The sequence below is a fragment of the Ambystoma mexicanum genome, chromosome 2q, assembly GCF_040938575.1.
Source record: "Ambystoma mexicanum isolate Mex_15411 chromosome 2q, UKY_AmexF1_1, whole genome shotgun sequence".
NCBI classification, from domain to species: domain Eukaryota; kingdom Metazoa; phylum Chordata; class Amphibia; order Caudata; family Ambystomatidae; genus Ambystoma; species Ambystoma mexicanum.
Window position 1 is genome coordinate 405,460,571 of NC_090924.1, and position 25,543 is coordinate 405,486,113.

The window sequence follows — 25,543 nt, forward strand, 5'->3', positions numbered from 1 at the left end:
TTCGCAGTGATGACATGATCCCCTAGAATCTCCTCTTGGAATCCACATGCCTGTATCTACCTGTGCAGATACCTGCAAAGGTTTGTATGTGGTGACCAGCACTGAATGGTGCATGGATTTGTGATTAGAGGTTTGGGTCAGGGATACAGGCTGACACTCTGCACCAGTAATTTGGCATCTGCTTTCACTTGATCCAGAAACACCAGTAAGCAGGACCTGCCCCGAGTACAATAACAGTATCTTTGCACCGGCATCTCTTGGACTCTGCAAAACCTGAGGGGGAAGTTCTGCCTCTCCGGTGACCAGAAAGAACCCTCTGCTGTGCTCCTTCCCCTTGATCAAGTGGAGCCAGTAGGATTCATTCCTTTCAAGGCATTTCTGTGCTCCTCTGACCTTCAGGACTTGCCTGTGCTGCTTGACCATGAATCATGAGTACTGCATCCTCCCATGCATGTCGCTGCTGCTGGGCCCTTTAATCCATGCATGGCTTGTCACACAGGACTCTGGTAGCATCCTCTTGGTCTAGTGATTGCCACTGGCTTGTCCTGTGGCTCCTGTTCCAGACCATGACCACGTTTATGCATTCTTTGTCCTAAAGCTGCTGCAATTACTGTTTTTCATCTCGGCTAAATCTGTGTGGTTCTCAAACTTCAGCCAAGGTCTTTGTTTAGTTCTTTGGAGGGTGGAATCATCTGCGCAGATCTTGACAATCTTCAGGATCTTCAATGGTGACAGCCTGGTGCTTTTTCGGCAGTTCTTGTTCTTCTTTGGGGTTCTTGGCCATTCCCTGAAACCTTGGTTTAACTCATCTGGCAGCAACGTTCTTCAAAACCAACCTTGCCCATCCAGGAAATAACTGCAACCTCTCTCTACAACCTATCCCTTGGATCTCAGAGAACGTGCTACTTTGGGATGCTAGCATCAAGTGGAACCCCTCTTCTGGTCACTTGACTCACCTGGGCTCTGTGCTCTGCTCTGTTGGATGCAGGGTCTTCAGTTGCTGACCTTGTCCATCTAGAGCAATCTCTCTAGGTGCTGACATCAGAGCTCCTCTCTGCAAGACCCATATTGCATGGCGGTGAGTCATCTTCGGGGCCAGGATCTCTACAGTGTGGTCACCCCAACCTCTCTTGAGTCTTCTTTCAGCTCCTTTTTGTGGAGTCCTGTGGGCAGTCCATGAACTTACCTCAATTAACTTCCATTGAGCCTTTGGATTCTAATGTGCCGTAGACTCACACTGCTGTAGGGCGTTACTGCGTCTATAGGAACCTTTGAGGCTCACCAAAGATCCACTTGGACTTTGAGGAATTTTTGAACATTTCTATAGCCCTTTGTTTCACATTTTGTGATGTTTTTCCATAATCTAAAAACGTACTTTACTTACCTGTGATCTTTGTAGTTGTTTATTTGCACAACTTTATTATGAAGAATATGTTTTTAAAAATGCATTGTTTGTGCCTCCCCTTATTGTATATGTATCCAAAGTGTTGTATTATCTATACATTGAAACCATCCTCTGCATTCTAAAGAGTTGCTCTGACTGCTCTGGAATAATACCTCTTGAAGTGACAAGCTAACACCCTGCAAAGCATTTAGGTTGATGCATCTGGAGTGTAGAAATAAGTCATATTAAAACAAATTATAATAAGAGACCTACCACACAATCAAACTTTGGGTCTGTTCCTTGGCAGTCCCCGGATTATGCTGCTGGGGTTAGTGTTAGGTAAGAATTGGTACAGTCACACTGTGTGAGACTACACAAGACTTATCTGCTTGGTATTACATAACCCACCTTTTGGTATGGGTCTGTACTACACCAGTTGGTAGTGTGACTAAGCAACCAGGCCTATCTCAAGAGGGGTAAATGTGAGCTGTAGAGCTGTACAAATGAAATCTGTCAATACATGTAACCAAGTAACACTTACATTCAAGGTTTCAGTTATGAATAGTTATTTATTTATTTGTCATGAGTTTTAAATAAGCATTCGTTAAAAAGGCAATTCTTTGTAACGGTTCAGGTAAACTTTGGAAATACTTTACAGAATCAATAAAGCTGGTGCATATTAATTGGATATGCTCAAAACACTTCTACACCCTGAAGTGACCTCACTTACAAGGATGTGCATTTATATATCATACCAATATACTTTGCAGAATCTGGGTTGCAGAAAGGAAGGATTAAGGAAAAAAAAAGGTTAGAACAGTTTCTTAAAAAGGTGAGGACAACTGAATCCTCCAATGAAGTCTAGCCGGGCCTTTCCCAGCAGCAACAGTATACAACAAGCTACAACCTATGGAGGAACAAACAATGCCAAACTCAATGGATTTAGAAGAGTGCCTTTAGGGAGCCAGGACAGCCAAAGTCATTTTTTGGTCAAAGTCTATAGTTCTGATGCACTTCTTGGATAAAGTCTTTCACAAAGTCAGATTGTTCACAGAAAATCACTCAACACACGCAAGCTGTTAGGCCTGTGAAATCAACTCAGAAAGTTAAGCAAGTGGAAATCTCAAGTGAGAGAGCACGACTTAAGGCAAAAGGTAAGTACCCCAAGCCCAAACAGTACCTCTGGTTAGACGAAGAGTGGTCCAGCTGGATTCTGTCTTGCTACAGTGGGGCAGACCCTAGTTCCTGAGCCTCAGTCGTGGTGACAAGAGAGAGGATGTCTGGAGGGCTCCTGTGGAAGTAGTCGGATGGTCATCGGCAGCTACAGGCACTCTTTCGATTCAGCAGCACTTTGCGGTTTCAGTGCTTTGCAAAGAGCACTGATGCAGAACATATCTCTGGTTGGACTTTCCTTGCTCCCTCAGTCCTGGTCTCTGTTGAGGGGGCGCTGGATCGGGATTTCCTGCTTCTGGAGTGTCCTTAGGAGGCTCCTGGAGTTGTTGGCTGGATTCATTCGGTGGCAGACATTGCCCTCGACTATGGACCCCTAGCATTGGGCTTCTGCAGCAACGAAGAGGCACAGCAAGTCGGTGATTGTGCCAAAGTGGAGTTCGTCCCGGGGTTAGTTTGTCCCACTAACCCAAGGGAAGAAGTCATCCCTTCTGGAGCTTCTCTGTCGATTCAAAAAAGGAGGTCAGCACAGCAGCAGGACTTTACTGGTACTTCGTGGTGCAGGAGGTTGCAGCAGGCACCTCTCTACTATTCCTGCTTTGTATGTTTCTTCCAGTGGTCGACTTTGACTCTGCTCCCAAAACTCTCGCCTTTTAAGCAAGTTTTCCCTTTCATACACAACCTAGGCTGTCAATCACACAGCAGGGTTGGCCAATCAGGACTATTTTCATTCAGGCACGCCTAGAGACAAAGGACAGGGGAGTTTCGGGACTCTCCTCACAACCTGTCCTTCCAGACACACTGGAGCCGGGGGCGGGATTCAAGGCTGAAGCCTACCAAAGGCAAAACACACAAAGGGCTCAAACCTGTCTCAACACACAGGGTGAAAGCCGAGAAAGACCTCACAAACAAGAAATGGCAAAAAAAGAAGACAAGAGCCATTTTGACAAAATGGACACCCATCGGTGCTGTATTGCAGCTGAGGGTCCAGCCTGTGGTAGAAAAAAACAAAACCACTGCCACCAGCTATTTAAAGTAGTGAGGATAACACAAATGTTACATGACAAAAGTAGGATAAGGGGCTACTAAGTAACCCCCCCGAACACTCCACATAAGATAGTGTATGTTGGACCTACAAAGAGAATAGGTAAGTAAGATTAATTTCATCTTAATATTCTTGGGAACTGTAGTTCACCCAAGAAAAGTTATTTAAACCTTAGTAGAAATCCAAAAGATTGCTCAGTGACACTGCACTGAAGGTGCTGTGTATCACCTTACAAAAGCAGATGTTTATGGAGTGTGTCAGACTCCCAAAAACAGTGAAAACATAAATCCAAATCAGGGAAAAAAACATGAGAGAGTGAGAAAAAGGTCTCACTCACTCCAGGGTTAAAATTAAAAAGTCCTAAATCCAGCAAAAGAGCTGAGGGTCTCTAAGGTGGGAGGAAATTAGCATAGAAAAGAAAATTCCCCCTAACAGTTAGCCTTGGGAGGGTAAAACTCACATTTTGCAAACAACCCTCTATGCTTCAGGGAAGTTCTTCAGCACACGCCAAGCCCATCACACTGCCATACCTCCACTACAGATACTACCTACTGTGCAATTATGAAACTGACCCTGAAACACCTCTAACCTAGCCGACGCCTGGTTTCTGAATCGGACCATGCAATGATTGCAGGTACCATGGTAAACTCAAGATTGGACTACTGCGGCACACTGCTACTTGGAGCCCCGTACTGTCAACTGCAATGACTTCAGGTAGTTCAGAACGCTGCTGTTAGATTATTCTACAATCTACCAAAAAGAGTCTCCTTCTCCAGGTAATACCACAAACTGCACTTACTGCCAGTTCGGCAAATAATTGAATTCCGACTGCTATGTCTGATTTTCAGGTGCATTCAAGGAACCGCACCCAGGTACCTGATTTAAAAAATGAAGGCCTATCCCCTCATCTAAATGCCTAACCCGGGGAAATCAATGTTTTCCCCATCAGGGTCCCTCAACTCTGGAATGCCCTTCTAGCAGAGTTCCGGAATATATCATCTATCATTCCCTTTCAGAAAAAAATAAAAACACATTTGTTCCAGTGATTAATGAGTTCTGTGACCGTGTCCCGGTGCGAGCAAAGGATTTGAACATCTTAGGCTAGATGCAGTTTACTGCTTGGATCCGAAAGGATGTGTGCGTTATAAATCCCTGATCTAATCTAATCGGACCCCAGGGTAATGTTGCCTCTCGTTATAAGTCTCCTAGGACAGCTTTCCTTTTTACTGTACTTCCATCCAGTCTAACGCAAACACACCCTACCTTGCCAAGCATCTCTCATTAACATCTGATGTTCCGTGTTTCTGCCTCCTCCACCCATCCTTTTCTTTTCTTCCACTGACCATGGTCCAAGTACTTCGGGTGGGGCGAAATGCGCCCCTTTTTCGAAAAAGCGCTGGCACAATGAGAACAATGCAGAGATAATTTGGCACCGTAAAATAGCTTATTTCCATTTTACTTTAGCAGTTATGTAATAACTATATGTGGGACGGAGATGGACAACAGTGTCAGAGTCACTCCTGGTGTACTATGAGTGCGTGCCATTGTCCTCGGGGAGACAGGAAGCTAGGGCAAGGGAGACTTTCAGTTGCCACTGAGTTTATGCCAGAAGCTAAGCTCTGGGTGCTAGCACGGCATCTGTCGCCCAGAGCCACAAGGTGGAACTGTGGGACGCTTCTATTCTAGGGCGACGTAAGGACGTTAATAGGACGGACTACAGAATGACGCAGACTGTCCCGAGGGCCTGCTCTTAGACACGGCACCTCTGTGGGGAAACAGAGTGGAAAGCTGGGGTTCGGTGCGTAGGCCACTGCCTGAGAAGCAATACACTCGGACGGTCTTTCGTTAGATCATTGGAGTGGAATTTGTGAGTGGGTTTCTTCACCTTCTCCACTGCAACTTTCATCTCCTTGGCTTGGTTTAAAAAAAATGATGAGCGCGGCTGCTGCGGGAAGTCAGGCGTGTATTCAGAGTTTCAATTTCAGGGAAGGAATACAGATGACAGGAAGCCAAAAAACACAGGCCCGCAAGAGCTGCCAACTCCCAATGTCAGACAGCCATTGTGATGTCACTGGTGTGGGAGTGGGAGCAAGGGGCGAGGGGAGGTGAGGTCGACGAACAGTGCGTTTTTCCGATACGTGCAATGTGTTGTTGGATTTGGCAAAGGAGGCGCGCCGACGACGAGGTATTGGCGTCATTGCAATAACCACAGCAAAGTGCGCACAGGTCCCAGAAATATTAAGGGGGCTGAGATTCATTGTTACAACCCTATGACTTACGCTCCTTCCTCTGCTTCCCAATCCCTAAAAAGGAGAAAGTGGCCTGCACACTACGGGGCTGGCCAGGACAGGCCCATGCGTCATCAACTGTCAGTTGCTGGCCATTTGCAGTTCTGAGGGCGAGATGCGATACGTCTGAGGGTTATTATCACCTACGCCTGCAGAGGCCAGCTGCTTGTGTCTACACATTTGAATTAATTAGACAGTCTATAACGCTGATCTGGCTTGCCTTTCACGAACTATTCCCCTAACCAGGAATAAATACAGAATTCAAGGACGTCATTTCACCAAAATGCCAGGGGTAGCGGAAGTGACACAGGAAGTGATGTCATTTGACCCCACCCTGAAGGGATATCACGGGAAGCAATGGAACACAACCTTTCACCCTTGATAAAATAGGAAGTGACATCACATAGCATTGTTCCTAAGTACACTACGAAAAATATGATTACGATATCACTATAATGTGATATACATTTCATACAAGAATGGATTGCCATGTGTATCGTTAAGATGAGTGTGTATAGACCCATATTACCAAATTACTGTGAATGCAAGCAGTCGTCCATGGCCAAATGATAATGAAGTGTTATTATATAGCACTTAAACTTTAAGCGCTTTATATATTTATTTTTATTTATTTTTTATTATATTTGTTATACGCCCACACCCTGGGGTATCACCGTGTGTAGAACAAATATACATACAATATCACCCACCCTGTGTTGGTACTCATTTATCGACCTCAGAAGGATGAAAGGCTGAGCTGATGTGTTTAAGAAAAGACTAAATTAGTGACTCACCCCCTGAAGTGTGCCTGAAATAAACCTTTACTGAGTCTAGCAATTATTTCATAGAATTCCAGAAAGACAAATTATTTGATATTCCTATTCGTTCTTATTTAGGGTCACTGCTGAAAGTGTTAGACTTGTGGAACCACTGTTGTTTTTTTTTTTTTTTTTTAAGAGGCCTGAACAAGAAAGTCAGCCACTCCAGAAGCAAAGAGCCACATGGTGCTGGGCACAGCCCAGGACCTTGCATTAAAAACATAAATATATATATATATATTTTTGTTAGGGTTAGCAAGGGAGACCACAAGGGCAGCAAGGGAGACCACAGGGGTCGCAGTTGCCACCCTGGCGACACCTAAATGACATCCCTGACAAAGTTTCAACCTAAGCCGTCCATTTCCTGAAATTCCCATCCTCGGTTCACCCTCTACCTTTCTACGATAACTATACACCTCAACCCCTGCTATTCCCCCACCACTGAAGACCCTGCCGTCAGTATTGAATACTTCTCTTATTCCTATGAGCCCCTCTCCTTGCCTGCAACTCTTCTTTACCCCGGCTGATCTGTCTGTACACAGACAGAGCCTATCGATCCTGCTTAACTTACTGCAGCAATTGGAAACTGCTAGCTTCCCATACTGTTCTCCTCTGTGCTAACCTGTCCTCCTTCAGGCGACTCTCCTAGCGGCCTGTCACAATAGAACAGCATTGCACTTAACATCCTAAGTCCCTAAGTGACTAAGCCTCTCACCGGAAGCTTCCAGAAGTTACCAATATCATACAGCAGTCTCCCAATGTGCCCCCCTTCCCAAGATGTGATCTCTCACACCGAGCCCCCTCAACTATAGGTCGAACCTGAAGGAACAGCTCTAGAACAGGCAAAAAACCAAGGGTGGGGCTGAGCGATACTTACTATCCAGGCTAAGGACTAGAGGTATTCCGAAGCCCCCGCACTTGTGTAAACCATCAAAACCAGCATGCTCGAGCTGCCAGGGGTGCCTGGGCCGCTCCGCTCACCCAAACTCTGCAGGTGCCTTGCAGCCCGATAACGCTTTGGAAAAGACAGCGCAAGCACTGTGTGATCTTTTCTCGTGTGTCAATGGTTGCTTTAATGTGACAGGCCATAACCTTACAAACAATGCTGACCTGGAATTCTGCTTTAACAGACTATTAACCTAAGACTGAACCTGACAGCCTCTTCTTTTCCATGATAAATACATACATTCCTTCTACGTGACATACCTGCCATTGCCCCAACACTAAAGACCACATGGTCAGTCTGGCACACTCTGCTTATCCCTACGAGCCCTTCCACCACCCAGCTATTGTTCAGGCAATCTAGCCTGTCCAAACTGTGACATAGCCCTTTCGGTGAGGCCGGGAAGTGGGTCGGAGGGATCGTGGGGTCGCGATGCCAACCCAAAAGGAGTAAACAGGGAATACCCCAGGGCCTCCTCCCCATTTCAAACCTCATGGTGAATTACCCTGAAACCCCCCAAACACGCGGGAAAAAATAGACAAGTCACGAGGAGGGGCCCGAATGTCTGCGGCTGATAGACCGTGTTTGTGTGCACAGCGGCGGTCTTATTTTTTGGACATATAGTAGAGGATGAGTAAAGGCATTATATCCAAAGATGTTCAGGAGAGTGGTGGTCTTCAGGGGAGGGGTTATACCGCAAGACAGCTCTGGTATCCTTTCAAGTGAGAAAAGGTGATCCTTAAGAAGGTGTAAGAGGCGTGTTTGCAGGAAGTAGCCAGTGGTTAAACTCAAGGAAGGTACATCTGAGGTGTGGACAGTGCCGGCAGAGGAGACGGGGAATTAGCATCTAGTGATCCAGGTGGAAGTAAGGTGGAGGCCGGGACAAAACAACAACCGAGAAGTGCAGGAGGCAGTGATCAGAGGGGGAGTGATGAATTGATAGGAGAGGGAGAAGGTTACAGAGAAGACGAAAGAAAGACACGCTCTAGAGAGTTACCATGGATCTGGAGAGGTAGCAGTGCTTTAAATGGGCCAGTCCTACCCGGGCCTCAGTACCTGCACTTCATATTAATGAGCATTTCGGTACCTGCACTTCTTATGAATGTTGAGAGGAGTTGGAGAGAAAAGTTGGCTAGAGGTGTATTCATAGGACGGGATGAAGCAAAGTGCGTGAAAAGAAGAGGAAGGGGTATGTTTCCTGATTGGAATGCCCACTCAGACTCCCGTCACCCTTCTTAGATAGGTGAGGAGGGTGGAAGATGATGGTGCAGGTGGCTGATGGGCTGTGAGAAGAAGAGTGGGTTGGGGGTGAGCCAGTTTTCTGTGACAACCATCACCAAGAGGCAGAGGAGGTAGAAGTCAAAGTCATCAGTGAGGAACCAAGTCTTTTTATAGAAGGATTGGCTGTTCCAAGCGTCTGGGGTAGGTTGTGTGGGGAGAGGGGGTGAGGCTGTAAATAGAGAAGGATGATAGAGAAAAAGGGGGGGTTAACCTGAATATCTTGCTCTCATTAGTATCAAGAAATTGATTTTCCACGCAGTTTTATGCGTTTTAGCGCTTATTTGTGAAAAGGGTTTATTTATTTGTTTTTAGGTACACCCTTATTTAAGGTACAGCCGGGGCTCTTATGTCCCCATGTGGTCAGCTAATATGCATAAAAACTGCATAAAACTGCGTGGAAAATCAATTTCTTGAAATTAATGAGAGCAAGATATTCAGGTTAAACCCTCCCCCCTTTTTTTCTCTACCAAACTAATGAGGTATGGGCCATGCCTAAACACTAACCTGTGATCTTGCAACCAAGACGATCCACAACCAAATGGTCTATCAAAGCTAGAGCTCAGCAAGGTAATTTCCATTCTAGGGCCCACGTTCCACAATCTTATAGAAGGATGATGCCATAGGTGAGGTGAGAGGGGGTTGGAGGGAGAAAGAATAGTGGGATTCTGCGGGTCTTTTATGGGAGGGTGGTTATATGGTATGTTTGAAAACTTCTCTCGCCTTACTGTATGAGTAGCCGCTCCGGACTGGAATCAATCTCACTTAAACTAAGCGCTGTACATCAGCCTCAATCTATGGAACAAGACGCCTTTGCTTTGCGCACGCTGACATCAGTATTTGTTACACCTTTGCACCGGTGGTCGCTTTGGCGACAGCATCGGGTGTACAACACAATGCATTCCTACTCACCCAAGATGGCGGACGCCTCTGAATCTGATTGTGAAGCTCCCGCTGCAGAGGTTGCACGTTGTTTTCCTTCACGCCGCGACGATCATGTGACTCCATATAACCCGACCAGGAAGTTAAGCAAATGCGTCGCTACTCTCCAGATCGGCGCTTCGTAAGTTCGTTCCTAGGGAATCTGTTTCATGTTCCGTCCTCCTATCTATAGTTTTCTGTATCTAACTAACTGTGCTCTCTGCCCTTTCCTCCATTAGGCCATTTTCCGGACTCCGTCTGCTCACCTCCTCTCCCCTAAGGTCCGCTTCCAACCTAAAGAGTGAGTCTTGAGGGTTTATAGTTCCCTTCAATCCTCTCCCCATTCTTAGCTCAAATACTAACATCCGCTTCGGGTTTCCGGAAACTCTCTCTCTTTCCTCGTAGGACTCACCCCCTTCCCGAAGACTTTACACAGACTTCTCGAATCTCTCAACTCCATACCCGGAGTAAGTTAACATAGCTATTCGTATCAACAACAGACGATCGAAAGTGGAGAAAACTTACCTCTCCTTTCTTCCGTCCAGGACCAGCTTCGTCTGCACCGGATCTTTTGAAGGGAAGCTGGCTGATTCATCCTGAAGGTCTACAGTATCCTGTCATTACAACACAGGGTTTTTCTTCCCCGGAGGGTTTTCCCTGGGGACTGTGGTTCCTCCTCAGCTGAAGCTAACGGCTGGGAGGGAGCAGGGTTTCCCGGGAAGCCTTCACTATCTGCCTTGTTGCTGGTACGGAGTCCGCCCGCTGCCCAGGTTAGTGAACTGCATAATTGTTCTGTCTCATATTGGACGCATTGTAATAGTTAGCGACGCCCAAATATAGGAAATATCCTATCACAGGCTCTTGTGCAGACGGTGGACTCCGATGGAGCAACAAATGCAACAATTGATGGCTGCTATGCAGTCTATGTCTCTGGAGATGCAATCTCTAAAACAAGACAATGCTCAGTTAAGACAACAGGTCGCTCGAGCGTTTTCAGAAACTCCTCCTTATGCCTTGCATACCGATAAGTATGACGGAAACCCGCACAAACTCAAGGAGTTCCTGGATAGTTGCCTGGTTCAGTTTACCTTCAAAGCACGTTTTTTCCCTTCTGATAAGGACAAAGTAGGTTATCTGATATCCCACTTGGCAGGCCCTGCATTGGCCTGGGCGACACCCTTAGTCACCTCAGAAAATGCCATTCTAGACTCATACCCAGCCTTTACTAACAGTTTGCGGTCTATGTTTAGTAGGCAGGAAATTTCAGTCTCTACTCAGGAGAAACTGCTAGATTTAAAACAGGGAAATAAAGATCTTATGAGTTACGTGACTCAATTTAAACAGCTATCAGCTGAAACAGGGTGGCCGGATGACGGTCTCCTCACGCTGTTTCGCAGAGGTCTTTCCGAGGAACTGAAAGATGAAGTCTCGAAGGTTCCTCGTCCCGCCAATTTAGCCGAGATGATTGCGCTCACCATGCAGATTGATTACCGTCTCCATGAACGCTTCCATGAGAAGAAGAGAGGGAAACCCTCTCAACTATTCTCTAGTTCTCCTTCCCCGGTTTCTCGATCCCAGAAACCCGACGAACCCATGCAAATAGGAGTGGCCAGAGGCCCTTTGTCAGAGGGCGAAAGAGAAAGACGGATGAGTCAGGGCCTATGTATGTACTGTGGGGCTTCATCTCACATGCTGAAGGATTGTCCCGTCGTCCCTCCTCGTCGGACAAGGAATCCGATGCGGGGAAACGCCAAGACCCTGTCGTAAGGGGAACCACGGCAGGAGGTCCTGAAAGGAGTTCCCCAAAGAGACTTGGTACTTCTCTTAAAGAGGACATTACGGAACACACTATGTTAGTACTTCCCCTGATCTTGAAATTACCAGACTTAGAGCTACGTGGGGTTCCGGCATTGATCGATTGCGGAGCAGCTGGCAACTTTATTGATGACCAATGGGCTGCGAAGCATGGAATCATTAGATCCACCAAGACGTGTATAACACCCATTCAGGGGGTGGATGGTTGTCCCCTTAGTTCTGGACCCATTCGAGAACAGACTACTCCTCTTACATGCCTAATTTCAACCCACCAGGAGACGTTAGTTTTTGACCTGATAAAAACTGCTCATTTTCCCATTATTTTGGGCTTACCGTGGCTGCGAACCCATAATCCTTTTATAAACTGGAAGGCAGGAACTTTGTTTCTAGGTTCCGAATATTGTGTTTCCCATTGTCTTACTCAATCATCTGTTGGCATTCAAGCACCTTCCATGATGGTAGTACCAACCGAAGGCTCCTCGATTGGGATGGTCAGTCAGATCCCGAGGTGTCATCAACAATTTCAGTCCATATTTTCTCAGCCAGAATACCCTACATTACCTCCTCACCGTCGGGATGACTGTCATTTAGATTTGTTCCCTGATCAACCGATACCTTTTGGCCGAATGTACATCTTATCCCAACCGGAGAAAAAGGCTCTCAAAGACTACCTTCAGACTAATCTTCAAAACGGTCTTATAACTGAGTCCAAATCACCCGCCGGTGCTTCGTTATTCTTCATTCCCAAAAGGGATACAGAGGAACTACGGCCATGCATAGACTACCGAGGGCTCAATAAGGTCACCATCCCGGATAAGTATCCAATGCCGCTTATCCCAGACATTCTGGAAGCCGTTCAAGGGGCTTCGCTCTATACCAAGTTGGATTTACGAGGGGCATATCACTTGATTCGCATCGCCCCTGGCGACGAGTGGAAGACTGCCTTTCGGACCCCATTCGGTCACTACGAATATAGGGTGATGCCGTTTGGGTTGGCTAATGCTCCCGCTGTTTTTCAGCGCTTCATGGACCATCTATTCGCCGATGTACTCCTTCACTATGTAATCGTCTATTTGGATGATATTCTAGTCTTTTCACAGAAAATAGAGGAACACATCCGACATGTCAATTTGGTATTAGACCGACTTAAGGCCAACCAGCTGTATTGCAAACTGGCAAAATGCGAGTTCCACAGGAACCAAGTGACGTATCTTGGGTTCGTGCTGTCTGCCCAGGGGATTTCTATGGACCCTCGGAAGATCTCGGCTATATTAGATTGGCCTTCCCCTTCGAACGTCAAAGAGATCCAACGATTTTTGGGGTTCGCTAATTTTTATAGAAAATTCATCCCAGGATTCTCCGAGACCGTGCTTCCCATTACCAGTCTTCTGAAGAAGGGGAAGACTTTCGTTTGGGATGACCCTGCGCAGAAAGCCTTTTCGGAACTAAAGAATCTTTTCACGTCTGCTTCCGTTTTGCTCACCCCAGACCAGTCTCGACCATTCATTGTCGAGACTGATGCGTCTCACCATGCTCTAGGAGCAATTCTTTTGCAAAAGGACGAGTCAGGAGTAGAAGGACCAGTTGCTTATCTCTCCAAGACCTTCTCCTCCTCGGAAATAAATTATTCAGTCCTTGATAAAGAATTGCTGGCAATCAAGCGAGCCTTTGAGGAGTGGAGACATCTATTGCTGGGCTCGGCCTACCCGGTCGAGGTTCGAACCGACCATCACAACCTCAAAGTATTGCAACAAGCCCATACCACTAACAGTCGACAAGCTCGCTGGGCTCATTTTTTTTCTACCGTTTCGGATAGAATTTACTTTCCTTCCCGGGAATCAAAACCTCCGAGCAGATGCGCTTTCAAGAAAGGATCCTCCTATCAAAAAGTTCCATTCTGAGCCTTTCTTTCCTAAAGCTACATTTCTGGCAACAGTGACTGATTTTCTACATATTGTCAGACAGGAAACGGCACGTCTAGATCCAATCTGCAGGAACTTACAAGAGACTCATTCGCTGACTCAGGAGAAGGGATACTACTTTTTTAAGGATCAGGTATTTATTCCGACCCCGACACTTCAGAAAGAAGTCCTGTTCATGTGTCATGACTCCAAGGCAGCCGGGCATCGAGGATATCAAAACACCCTTGAGCTGACTACTCGTCATTTTTGGTGGCCAGGGATAACCAAGGATGTCCAAGATTATGTATCAGCATGCACGGTTTGTCTACAGTCTAAGACTCCCAGGTATCCACCTTTTGGTTTACTCACCTGTATGCCAATTCCGGACAAGCCCTGGCAAGTCATTTCCACTGACTTCATTGTCGACCTTCCGTTGTCCTCGGGTTACACCACCGTTATGGTGACTATTGACTATTTCACGAAGATGGCCCATTTCATTCCTCTGCAAAAACTCCCTGGGGCTGCTCTTATGTCAAAGATATTTATTTCAGAAATATTCTCTAGACACGGTCTTCCTAACACTATTGTGTCTGATCGGGGTCCCCAATATATCTCGCAATTTTGGAAGGGTATTTGTCAATCATTGGGAATCAATAGAGCCCTTAGCTCAGGATATCATCCCCAAACAAATGGGCAGACTGAGCGCCTAAACCAAACACTAGAGACATATCTGCGCTGTTTTGTTTCTGCGGCACAGGATGATTGGGGAGATCTCCTACCCTTGGCTGAATATGCATACAATAATGCCAGTCATTCGGCACTAAAGACCAGTCCTTTTTACTGTTCCTATGGATTTCATCCATCCTTTGAACCGTCCATCTCTAAGTCCTCTGCCAATTGTCCTGGAATAGACAGTCTAGTCGATGGTATTCAGAAGGGTCAACAGCTCGCTCGAATAGCTCTGCAGGCCGCCCAAGATCGAGCCAAGAGGGCAGCTAATCGCCGTCGACTAGATCTGCCATCCCTTCAAGTCGGGGATGCGGTCTGGTTATCAGCCCGATTCCTCCCGAGACATCTGGTGCCGTCCAAGCTGTCGCCCAGATATTTTGGACCGTTTAAAGTGAAATCTTTTGTCGGTCCGGTGGCAGTCCGACTAGCGCTGCCTCCTTCCTGGGCCCGTCTTCATCCGGTCTTTCACGTCTCCCAGATCAAACTATCCGTGAAGGATAGATTTCAACGCACCCCTGCAGTTCGTCCTCCTCCGATGATGACTGATACGGGACCAGAGTATGAAGTGGCAGAAATTTGCGATTCCAGATATCACAGAGGCCGGTTGCAATTTCTTGTGGACTGGAAGGGCTATTCTCCTGCCGAACGGACTTGGGAATTGGCATCGGGGGTTCATGCTCCCTCGTTGGTTCGACGGTTTTTCAGGCGGCACCCTGGGAAGCCGGGTTGTGCGCCTCGTAGGAGGGGGCATACTGTTACACCTTTGCACCGGTGGTCGCTTTGGCGACAGCATCGGGTGTACAACACAATGCATTCCTACTCACCCAAGATGGCGGACGCCTCTGAATCTGATTGTGAAGCTCCCGCTGCAGAGGTTGCACGTTGTTTTCCTTCACGCCGCGACGATCATGTGACTCCATATAACCCGACCAGGAAGTTAAGCAAATGCGTCGCTACTCTCCAGATCGGCGCTTCGTAAGTTCGTTCCTAGGGAATCTGTTTCATGTTCCGTCCTCCTATCTATAGTTTTCTGTATCTAACTAACTGTGCTCTCTGCCCTTTCCTCCATTAGGCCATTTTCCGGACTCCGTCTGCTCACCTCCTCTCCCCTAAGGTCCGCTTCCAACCTAAAGAGTGAGTCTTGAGGGTTTATAGTTCCCTTCAATCCTCTCCCCATTCTTAGCTCAAATACTAACATCCGCTTCGGGTTTCCGGAAACTCTCTCTCTTTCCTCGTAGGACTCACCCCCTTCCCGAAGACTTTACACAGACTTCTCGAATCTCTCAACTCCATACCCGGAGTAAGTTAACATAGCTATTCGTATCAACAACAGACGATCGAAAGTGGAGAAAACTTACCTCTCCTTTCTTCCGTCCAGGACCAGCTTCGTCTGCACCGGATCTTTTGAAGGGAAGCTGGCTGATTCATCCTGAAGGTCTACAGTATCCTGTCATTACAACACAGGGTTTTTCTTCCCCGGAGGGTTTTCCCTGGGGACTGTGGTTCCTCCTCAGCTGAAGCTAACGGCTGGGAGGGAGCAGGGTTTCCCGGGAAGCCTTCACTATCTGCCTTGTTGCTGGTACGGAGTCCGCCCGCTGCCCAGGTTAGTGAACTGCATAATTGTTCTGTCTCATATTGGACGCATTGTAATAGTATTGGCATGCATAAGCTATCTCTGCTTCCAATTGACCTGAAAAAGAACAGTGGAAAAAGTGTCACATATGGGTCCGCGTTGATAAGTGATGGGAGCAAACAGGGCACCTTCTTGATGTGATGTGAGGTGACTACAGGTCCCAGCAGACCAAGCAAACCTGTATCAACATCTCACCAGGAACTGGATGTGTGGTGTGCAGGTTATGCATTGATTGCTGCAATAGGGGTTATCTGATCAAGTTAAGTTCCAACCCCCCTCTCTCTCTCTCTCTCTCTCTCTCTCTCTCTCTCTCTCTCTCTCTCTCCGCCCCCCACCCCCCCGCTGGGTTGAGCGCCATTGCAGAGTGCTGTCCTCTGGAGCTTCCTCCTTAATTTGGGAAAGCTTCAGTTCCCCAGCCTCCAGACCCCAAGTCAGTGGCTTGCTCCGCCAACTCGCTTCGTTTTGTATTTTTCATAATTTGTAGAGATGTCAAGCTCCTTGCAGAGGGCACTGTTTCATTAGAACGTTTAGACTTGGGGTCTGCCTCTGTTTAATTGGGAGAGCATAGGCTGTTATCCCTGGCGCTCCGCAAGCAGACTATTGATGTATATTATTGTTGCATGCGGTTGGGTTTGTTTTGCAATGCGTTTGTTGTAGTATAGTTTTTTGCTTTGAGTTTTTCCATCTTTTATAGTTGTATCAGTCTCTGGTATACAAGTTTTGTTCTGTTGGTCATAGTTTTTCCTCCATGCATGTTTCAGTTTCCTGTTAGTTTTCATCAGAGCTCTGAGTTGGTGGTGAAAGGCATTTCTGGTACAATAGCATCTAGTGTTTCTATGATCTTTTTTTGGAGTGTCTCAGTTCTTTCTTCTAAGCGAAGTGTCTCTAGGATGGCGTTCTGTAGTTTTGTGTATTCTACTCTGGTGTTACGGTCCATGGTGTTTAGGGATTTCCAGCTTGTTTTCTGAGTTGTAGGGATCTTTATATGGTCAGATTGTATTTGTGTTGATGCGTGAATCATGAAGGGTATTATACAGTAGTTTCTTCAGATAATATGCATTGGGGTGCAATTGTCACCAGGGTTTCTTTGAAGAAAACTGCATCTAGGGTGTGCCTTGCTGAGTGGGTTGCTCCCTTCACCATTTGCTGTAGTTGGATCGTTGGTAGTAGAGATGTTAGTAATTTAGCTGAGTTGATCTTTTCTACTTCACACCAATTATTGAAGTCTCCTAATATGATCAGCTGGTCATATTTTATGGCGATGTTGGTTATGCTGTCTACAATTGTGTCTGCGAAAGATGGGCTGTACGTGGGTGGTATAAGAAGAGTAGGAATGAAAGATTGCTTTAGAGGTCCATGGCTAGGTGGAGGAGGAGTCATTCACAGTTTGGGATCTTTGGTTATGGTGCTGGTGTGAACTTTAAGTGGTCTTTCTATGCAACAGCTCGAGCTCCTCCTCTTTTTCCTTCTCTGTTTGAAGTTGTTGGGTAGTGTGGCGAACCAGAAGAAGGACTCAGACTATGATGTGTCAGGTTTAGGATGTTTATTTGATTAAACAAGATGCTATGTAACCCTTTTGCTGCGAGGGAAGTTCCCTGCCTAACAAACTAAAAAGTAAGGGTGCTCGTGAAAGTCCAACAGAAATAGTTGGACAAGTGCTTAGTCCAAATCCTGTTAGTTAGCTAGTCCTTACCACGTAGAAGAAAATAACAAAAAAGGAGGCTGGAGCAATGGCCTCTATCTTTGGGCTTCTGCCTGGCCCAATCACTTGGATTCCTTTTCCAGGGGGTTTGAAAAGTTTGTCAATGTCCCGCCACAGAGTACACAACCTCTCTACAGGTTCTCTAGGCCAGGGAGAAAAGCTTCCCTCAATACAATTACACAATTTCCGACTTGCTGCTAGACAAGGATGTTTTATACTTAAGGACATATGGTTCCCTCTTTCCAGGAAGAGAAGGTTTTCTTAATGCAGTTCCACCATGTCTGACTTGGTACTTGACACTGTTCTTGTTTTATACTTAAAGACTGGAACCCTCCAGGTTGTATCTCTCTCTCCAATTCTGCTCATGAAGTTTTGTGTTTCCTGGGCTCCCCAAAGTCTTTTGGCCGTCTGACAGGCTCACTTTATCAGGGCCTTGGTGGGATGTCTACCTGTTTGGGTTTTCCTGGTTCCCATAACCTTTGTGGCTTTCCCAGGGTCAACTGTTAAAATGTCTCGATTTCTCGGGTCTCTCCAAAACCCCCTGGATCTGTGATAGGCTTTTTTAGCTTGGTTTTGGTGGGGCATTTGCCCTCTGGGATTTATCTGGTCCCGTAACTCTTGTGGCTTCTCCAGCCTTGAACATTTATGTGTTTCAGTTTTGTAGGCCTCTACAAAGCTCTCTAGCCCTCTTATAGGCTTGCTTCATGTCAATTTAGTGAGGGCATCTGCCCACTCAGGTTTATTAGAATCCCATAACCTTTGTGGCTTTCCCAGACTTGAATATCACTCTTCATCCCTCTCAACAGCATTTCCTCTTCAGGAGTGTTCGCTTCCCTTCCGCTGATCGGCTCAGCAGTGAATGTACTTCTCGTCTGGAGCTTAGAGATAATGTCTTTCTATTGCATTCTGGTATCGGCATCTGTTAACGGGCCCCAGGTCCAGAGTCATTTCTAGGGGGGCATGAGGGGGCTATAGCCCCAGGTCTTTTGCTTATAGCCCCGGATAGAAGCTCAGGGATTACAACCAAAAGGCTATAGCTAGCCCCGAATCCTGCCAGTCCCGACATTAGCTTAGCCCCTGATCTTCTCCAGACCTAGCAACACCCCTACCCAGGCCCATCATGGCTTCCATTTTGTCATGCCACTGGGCAAGATGCTCACGTTACCGTCTCTGTCTCTTTCTTGATCTTGGTTTAATTGCCGGTCAGGACGCCAGCCATCTGGTATCTTACGAGCGATTAGTTCGCTACCCACGCTAACGCTGGCTCTGTGGCCTAGCATGGCTCTGCCCCTCCAGAACGTCTCCCTGTCAGAGGCTCGCCTCTGCATTAGATTCACTCTTCTACATTCAAGGTTCCTCATGGTTTTATGTATGTCATCACAAACAAAAGGGGTGTGTCATTCTTCTTGGACTGTGGCATTCAAACGGAATCCGGAATTACCTGCCGAAGAAATGTAGTTATTCAGTAAATCCAAAACAGAGCTAATAACAGTCCCAGGCAGGTAAAATGTTCTGTAGAGGGAATTCCTTGCAGGAATGGGAGTCCTTGTCCCTAAGAGTAGAATCACTCCCAGTGAGGTCCCACTTGCCCAGACCCCTAGGGGAGGGTCTTGCTGAGCGTGATCACCTCCCTAGCCTCTAAGGGGGTGGCTCCCCCCCTGCGGAGAAGGACAAATTGCGCAGATACATCACAGTAGGGATTTGTGTGCGACTACCATGAATTCTTCAGTTAGCCAGGTTTCAATCAGGAATAGGATGTCCATTCCATCATCGCTGATGAGGTTGTATATTTCTGCGCTATGTTTTGACATTGATCTGACGTTGACTAGGTTGCAGTGTTTCTTTTTAACTGAGGTTAGTTTAGCAGTGTTGGTAACTTTAGCATGGGTTTGTCTTTCCTTGTGACTCTGAGTTAGGTTGTGGTCTGTGGGTTGTATGGGAGATATTCTTTGTGTTAATGTCTTCATTGAGTAGTTCAAGATGGTTGAGCTTTGGGTTGATGTGTTCTTCATTGTTATCTGTAGGTTTGTGTTGGTCAAACTTGTTATCTTGCCAGTTATTAGTGATGAACAGTGTGTTATAGTTACTTGGTTCAGTTGTATTTCTTCTGTCAGTCAAGGCTATCCCTTGTATTTCCCTCATCCTTCCTTGTGGCGTTGTACTGATTATAGATGCTTGGTTGTTATATGTTGAAAGGTAGCGCAACAGAAAAAAAGCGATTTTGGTTGTGTTCTTGCATAAGGGCTGTTTTCCTGGAAGTGGTTTAATGTAGTGTTTCTTGGTGTTAGTTGGTTTGTTGGCATGGTGGGTTGAGATGATCAGTCTCCTTTTGTCTCATTTGTTCTTTTATGGCATTTTCTAGTGTGTCAGTCCTTCCTGGTGTGTGGTATTTTGTTGTTGGGTAGCAGGCTTCATACTTGGATCCTTCTTGGGATTCATTGGGTTAATGTTCCGTATTTGGTTGACTGGATCTCAAAACATTTAATTTCCTGTTCTTCAGTAACAGAGTTTTTATTAGTGATAGGTTTGGTGCCGCCAGGCAGGATTATGTAGGGAAAGAAAACAGCAGGGAAGGGTAACAAAGGGGCGCAGTATCACAGGGTTTGGAAGTCATAGGGGGTGAATATCGTAGGGGCTGGATGTAGCAGGGTCTTGATGCAGCAGGGGCTCGGTGGAGGCGGGGCTGGATATCTCAGGATGCAGAAGGAGCGGGATAGCATGGGGAGGATATCACAGGGAGGGTTAATGCCAGGTTCAGTATCTCAGGCGCACAGTATGGCTGGGCGGTGTGTGGCAGGGTCTCAGTGTCTCATGGGCACAATGTAGCAGGGAAACAATGATCAAGCGAGTGCAACATCGGTCGGTAATGGTTGTGTCGCCTGCGTAAGAGATCGTAGTGGCACAGGAGCACAGCAAAGCCTCACACAGGCAACATTTCACAGCGGTATGATCTCAAAGTCGCCGAACATCACAGCGGCAGATGGGCAGCAGAAAGCTCACAATAGCAGTTTCTGAAAGTGGTGAGGCCTCAAATCTGTAGTTCCTTGCATGGGCTCAATCCCACAGAGCCAAAGGCCTAGAGTGGGATGGCCTCACAATGGCACAGTCTCTGAGTGGTACAGACTTATGATGGCAAGACCTAAAACACCTCCCACTGGTGGATTCTCTCAGTGGCAAAGACTCACAGCGCGGGGAGACTCACAGCAGCAACGACTCTCACTGGCAAAGGCTCACAATGGCAAAGGCTCACAATGGCAAGTACTCCCAATGGGAGGAACTCTCAATGGCAGTGACTTACAGTGGCAATGATTCACAATGGTGAAGATTCTCAATGGGAGAAGACTCACAATGGCAGAAGAATCACAATGGACAAGACTCACAGTGGCAGAGCTCCACAATGGCAACTCCTCATAGTTGCAAGGCCACACTATGCCAGAGTGGCAGAGTTTTTTCACATTGGCAGAGTTTTACAATGCCAGAACTCTACAGTGGCAGAACTACACAGTGGCAAAAACTCCATGTCCGTCATCTTACAGTGGCAGAAAGCTCACGGTGGCAGACAAACCTCACAGTGGCAAACTCCTTGTGTTAAACCCTTTCACTGGGACGGCTTCAGCGTGTTAACATTAGACAATGGTTGGAGCCAGCAGTGGGGAGGCCCTACAATGTAAAACCTTAGGGTGGGAAAATCTCATATTAGCGCATCAGTGGTAAAATCCGGCAATGGCAACAGCAGACAGTGGCAAAACTGACATCAGAAAAACTGACTGTGGCCAACTCTCACATTAGAACAAACTCATATTATCACATTTTTAGTGGCAAAGTCAAAATGGCAATAACTGACAGTGGCAAAACTGATAGTGCCAAAACTGGTAGTAGTCAAACGTATTGTGGCAAAAACTGATAGTGGCAAAGTCACATTAAAACAATCGTAGTGGCAAAATCTGATAATGGCAGCAACTATTAGTGCCAAAACTGGTATTAATGAAAGTGATAGTAGCGAAACTGAAAGTGGCAAAACTGATAGTGGCCAACATAAATTGATAGTGGCAAAGTAATACATTAGCACAATTTCACATTAAAGCAGTCTTAGTGGTGAAAACTGATAGTGGCAAAATGATTGTGGCAAAGTCTCACCTCAGTATAATCTCATATGATCACAATCTCAGTGGCAAAATCACACAATGGCAATAACTGATAGTGGCAACATCTCACAAAAAAACAAATGCTTTTGCCGAAAAGCAATCACACTCGCAGAGTATCACCAATAGACATCCCTTACCTTGATGTAGCTGTAGACGGGCATCAGGGCGCGGTGCAAGGCCAGGGCTCTAGACAAACAGGAAGGCACCTTTAGCCTCTACCCTTTGCTGGCTGCCCAGGCAAGGCTGCCCTAGGCTAACTGTAGAAATAGAACTGTGGACGGCTCAAAGTGACTACCTTGGCCTGTTGGATGCCTGGATGTCTTAAAAGGGATTGTGGGGAGGAGAGTGCACATTGACTCCTGGCAAAGGGAACTCTGTTGTTTCAATGGCTCAAGCAGGACATTCGCACTTGGACAAGGCCTGACACCTGTAGGCAGTCTGCCTTCCCCCAGACATTCTCCCAAGAGTGTACCTTCTGAAATAAAGAAGTTGCGCCCTCATTGCCTTCTTGGTGTATAAAGGGGAAGGGTTTACCCATGATCCTACTGTTTTTTTCTTTCTGGATTCCATAGATGATCTTCCATGGGGAGCTTGCTAGACATGTCTCTCCTCCTTCCGCAACAAGGTTTCTATGAGTTTTTGCTGGGCTCAAACTCTGTGTCAAGCGGCAGGGAAATGATCCCCAGACAGCTACAGTGGGATTCTCTGAACTCGAGCTGAGCCGAGGGCAGGGGGCACCACAGACGTCGGACTCTGATGAAAGTGCAGTGACAACTGCATCGGGTGTGGTCCTGTGTCTTTGGCAGGCTGTGATGTTGGCCCCGCTACCTCCTCTCTCTCCATTCAACTAGATAGAGCAAAAGATCAATTAACCTGCTCCAGGTAGGCTTTTTGAGGATGGACCCCTCTCACTCTGAAGGACATGCAGGGTATGGCAAGGAGGAATGTTGTGGGTTTTACTCCCTGCCAGGGCAGAGGCAGGCAGTGAGGCAAGATTAAAGGGCTCTTTGTGCCTCCATGTAGAGTGATCCCTGAACCTACTCTTCCGAATGCTTAGAAGGGTACATGTTATCTTCGTCACAAATTGACTACTGCTCTGCGGAGTACAGGGATGAGTAGTGAAAAAAACGACTACTCAGCCCCACACTCCTACTAAGCCAGACATGATCCCAATCGTAAATGTGAAACAGGCACAGCCCGACAGTATAACTCCTCTGCCTCTTTATGGTAGCACAGGCCAAGGGCAGACTATACTTTTTAGGAGGTGTGTGAGCTAGCGCAAAAGCAGTCTGACCAACAATGTTATTTCTTCATCTACCTTTTAAGAGAGGAAAACTGTTTGCAGAACAGGTCGACGGAAAGGTCCATAAGGAGGAAAGCGCATGGGAACCTTCTGAAAGAAGTGGAGAACCAGGCCTAGAAGACTGACTGAGGGTAACTTGCTCTGGGGCCTCCAGGGTTCACCTAACTGCATCCTCAGCTCGGACTCACTTCAGGGGATGGCCAAGAATTCTCCCGCTTGAGGCCAGGGCCACTACTCCACCCAAGACAACAAAATCCTGACTGGGCGGGGTTTGCCTCCCTGGACCCAGTAGGAAGCAGACTGATGCAGGTCTTTGACCAATGGCCCCATTCCATATGAGTCACCTGGGTCCTGGAACGCATATGAAAGTGTTATTTCATTGAACTTTCCTCCTTCCCCAGACTCTGTGATCAGGAATACTCCTAGGCCATTTGTTTATTTATTTATGTATTTTATTGACCATTTCTTGGGCGCTTACACAAGTGAATAGTGTTTCAAAGCCATGAAAGAGGCGACTGTGGCACTTATACAAAATAAGGCTATATGACTACTCCACCCAGGGGAAAGAGGGAGAGGAAGCTATTCCTCCATCTTTCTGTTCTCATCCCAAACATCTCAGGGGGTGCAGATTGGTCATCGACCTCAAAGAGATTGACATATTTGTGTTAAACTTCAGGTCAAGTTGGAGATTTTACAGCGCATCATCCCTCCTTCTCCTTCGTAAGGCAATTGGTCTGCATCCCTAAACCTCAGTTATACTTATCACTGCGTCCCCACCACGCCTAACCACTACCAATTCTTGATATTTCCCACAGAGGGTCTGCAATTCCCATTTAGCATCCTCCCGCTTTGACCTAAATCATCAGCCCCAAGAGCTTTTAGCAAAATGCTGGTTCCTGTGATGGGAATACTCTATGACCAAGGAACCTCTGCCTTTCCTTACCTGTAAGATCTTTGCTTTCTGGGCCCCTCTCCTCGGGACATTAACAGTGTGGTATGCAGAACTCTATACTGCTTCACCGCTCATAGATTTCTCATCAACATCAAGCAATCTCAACCACCGCCCTCTCAGGATCTCCAGTTTAACAGGGCTCTCTTACTGGCCAGTCAGGGTCTGGTTTGCCTCCCTGGAGTCAGGAGTGACTGTATCATTCAGGAAGTAATGAACCTCTGTCCCCATCAGAGCACACCAGGTGGTTGAGGATTCAGGGTGTTATGGCATCCTCAGTCTGCATCAACCCCATGGCACCTCTTCACCTATCTCGTCTGCTGTTCTACTTCCAATGGCACTGGACTCCCCCATCAGAGAACTTCGTGCTCCAGGTCCATCAGGACCACTCAACGAGAGCCAGCCTCCATTGGTAGACCATCCCGAAAATCATCTCAGGAGCTTTGCCCTCAACCGTCATTGGCCAGTCCTGATTACCACCGACTCCAAGCACCAGGGCCTGGGAGGAATTCTCATGCAACATGACTATGCAGGGGTCACCGGTCTCTTTAGGAGTCCATCAGATCCTTTGACTGGAGGGAGCTGGAAATAGTCAGGAGGGCTCTGCTGACCTTCTCCCCAGGATTCACAACTGCCCTGTACAGATCCTCATAGACAACACCACAAGAGTGGCTTACATCAATCACCAGGGGGAATGAGGTCCAACCGACTGGGGGAGATAGCATCCTCCATGGGGAAACGAGCAAACTGGAACCTCCTCTCCTTGCACGCTTCCTGCATGTGGGCCGGGGCTGACAACATCCTGGTGGACTCTATCAGCAGAGTGTTTCCCTCCTCTAAGGATCTTGCCCTCTCACTGACAGAAACAGTGCAGCATCCCATCACTGGACCTGTTTCTGTCAGCGAACAATGTCACACTCCTTCACTTCTGCTCGAGATTTTTAGAGGAGGGAGCATGTGGGAGACCCTGCTTTCTGCCCCCCACCTGGATGTCACTCCTGGGGCAGCCTTTTCTGTTGTAAGCTGGCCCTTAACCCAAAAGCGGTGTCTGCATTTCGTGTGTCCTGAGGGCATAGTACTCCCATCCCTCCCAGCAGAGCTCCCTCAGAGGGAGGGCCAGTTGCTGGCCACCCTGGACGGACTCTCTGTTCTATCTTGATCGCATGCCACGTTTCAGAGCCTCCAATAGTCTTTTGGTAACTTGTGGTGGGGCTATAAAGGGTCAGAAGGCTACCTCAATTTCTTGGGATTATATTTTGGTGGTTTGCTGTACTTATTATGTTGTACACCCCCCCCCCCCTCCGCCCCAGGAACATGCAAAGGCGGCCATTTGGAAAGGGGGCCCTTGCGTAAGTATAGCAGAGATTTATTTTGAAACATAGGCTTTGTTTATGCTATTTCCACAGGTCCAGAGTACAAAATCTCAAGTAGGTAATGGATTACAGGTAGAACGATGTGGGGGTACATTTACTGTAAACCACTGACGCATAATTACAAGAAACACTTTCCATGTATATCT

General features: G+C 47.0%; 1 protein-coding gene across 2 annotated transcripts in view; it reads left to right on the forward strand.

Annotated features, from left to right (window-relative positions):
- SYN1 (synapsin I) overlaps positions 1-25,543 on the forward strand; it is a 731,549-nt gene that overhangs the window by 441,039 nt on the left and 264,967 nt on the right. The gene's annotated exons all lie outside the window — the stretch shown is intronic.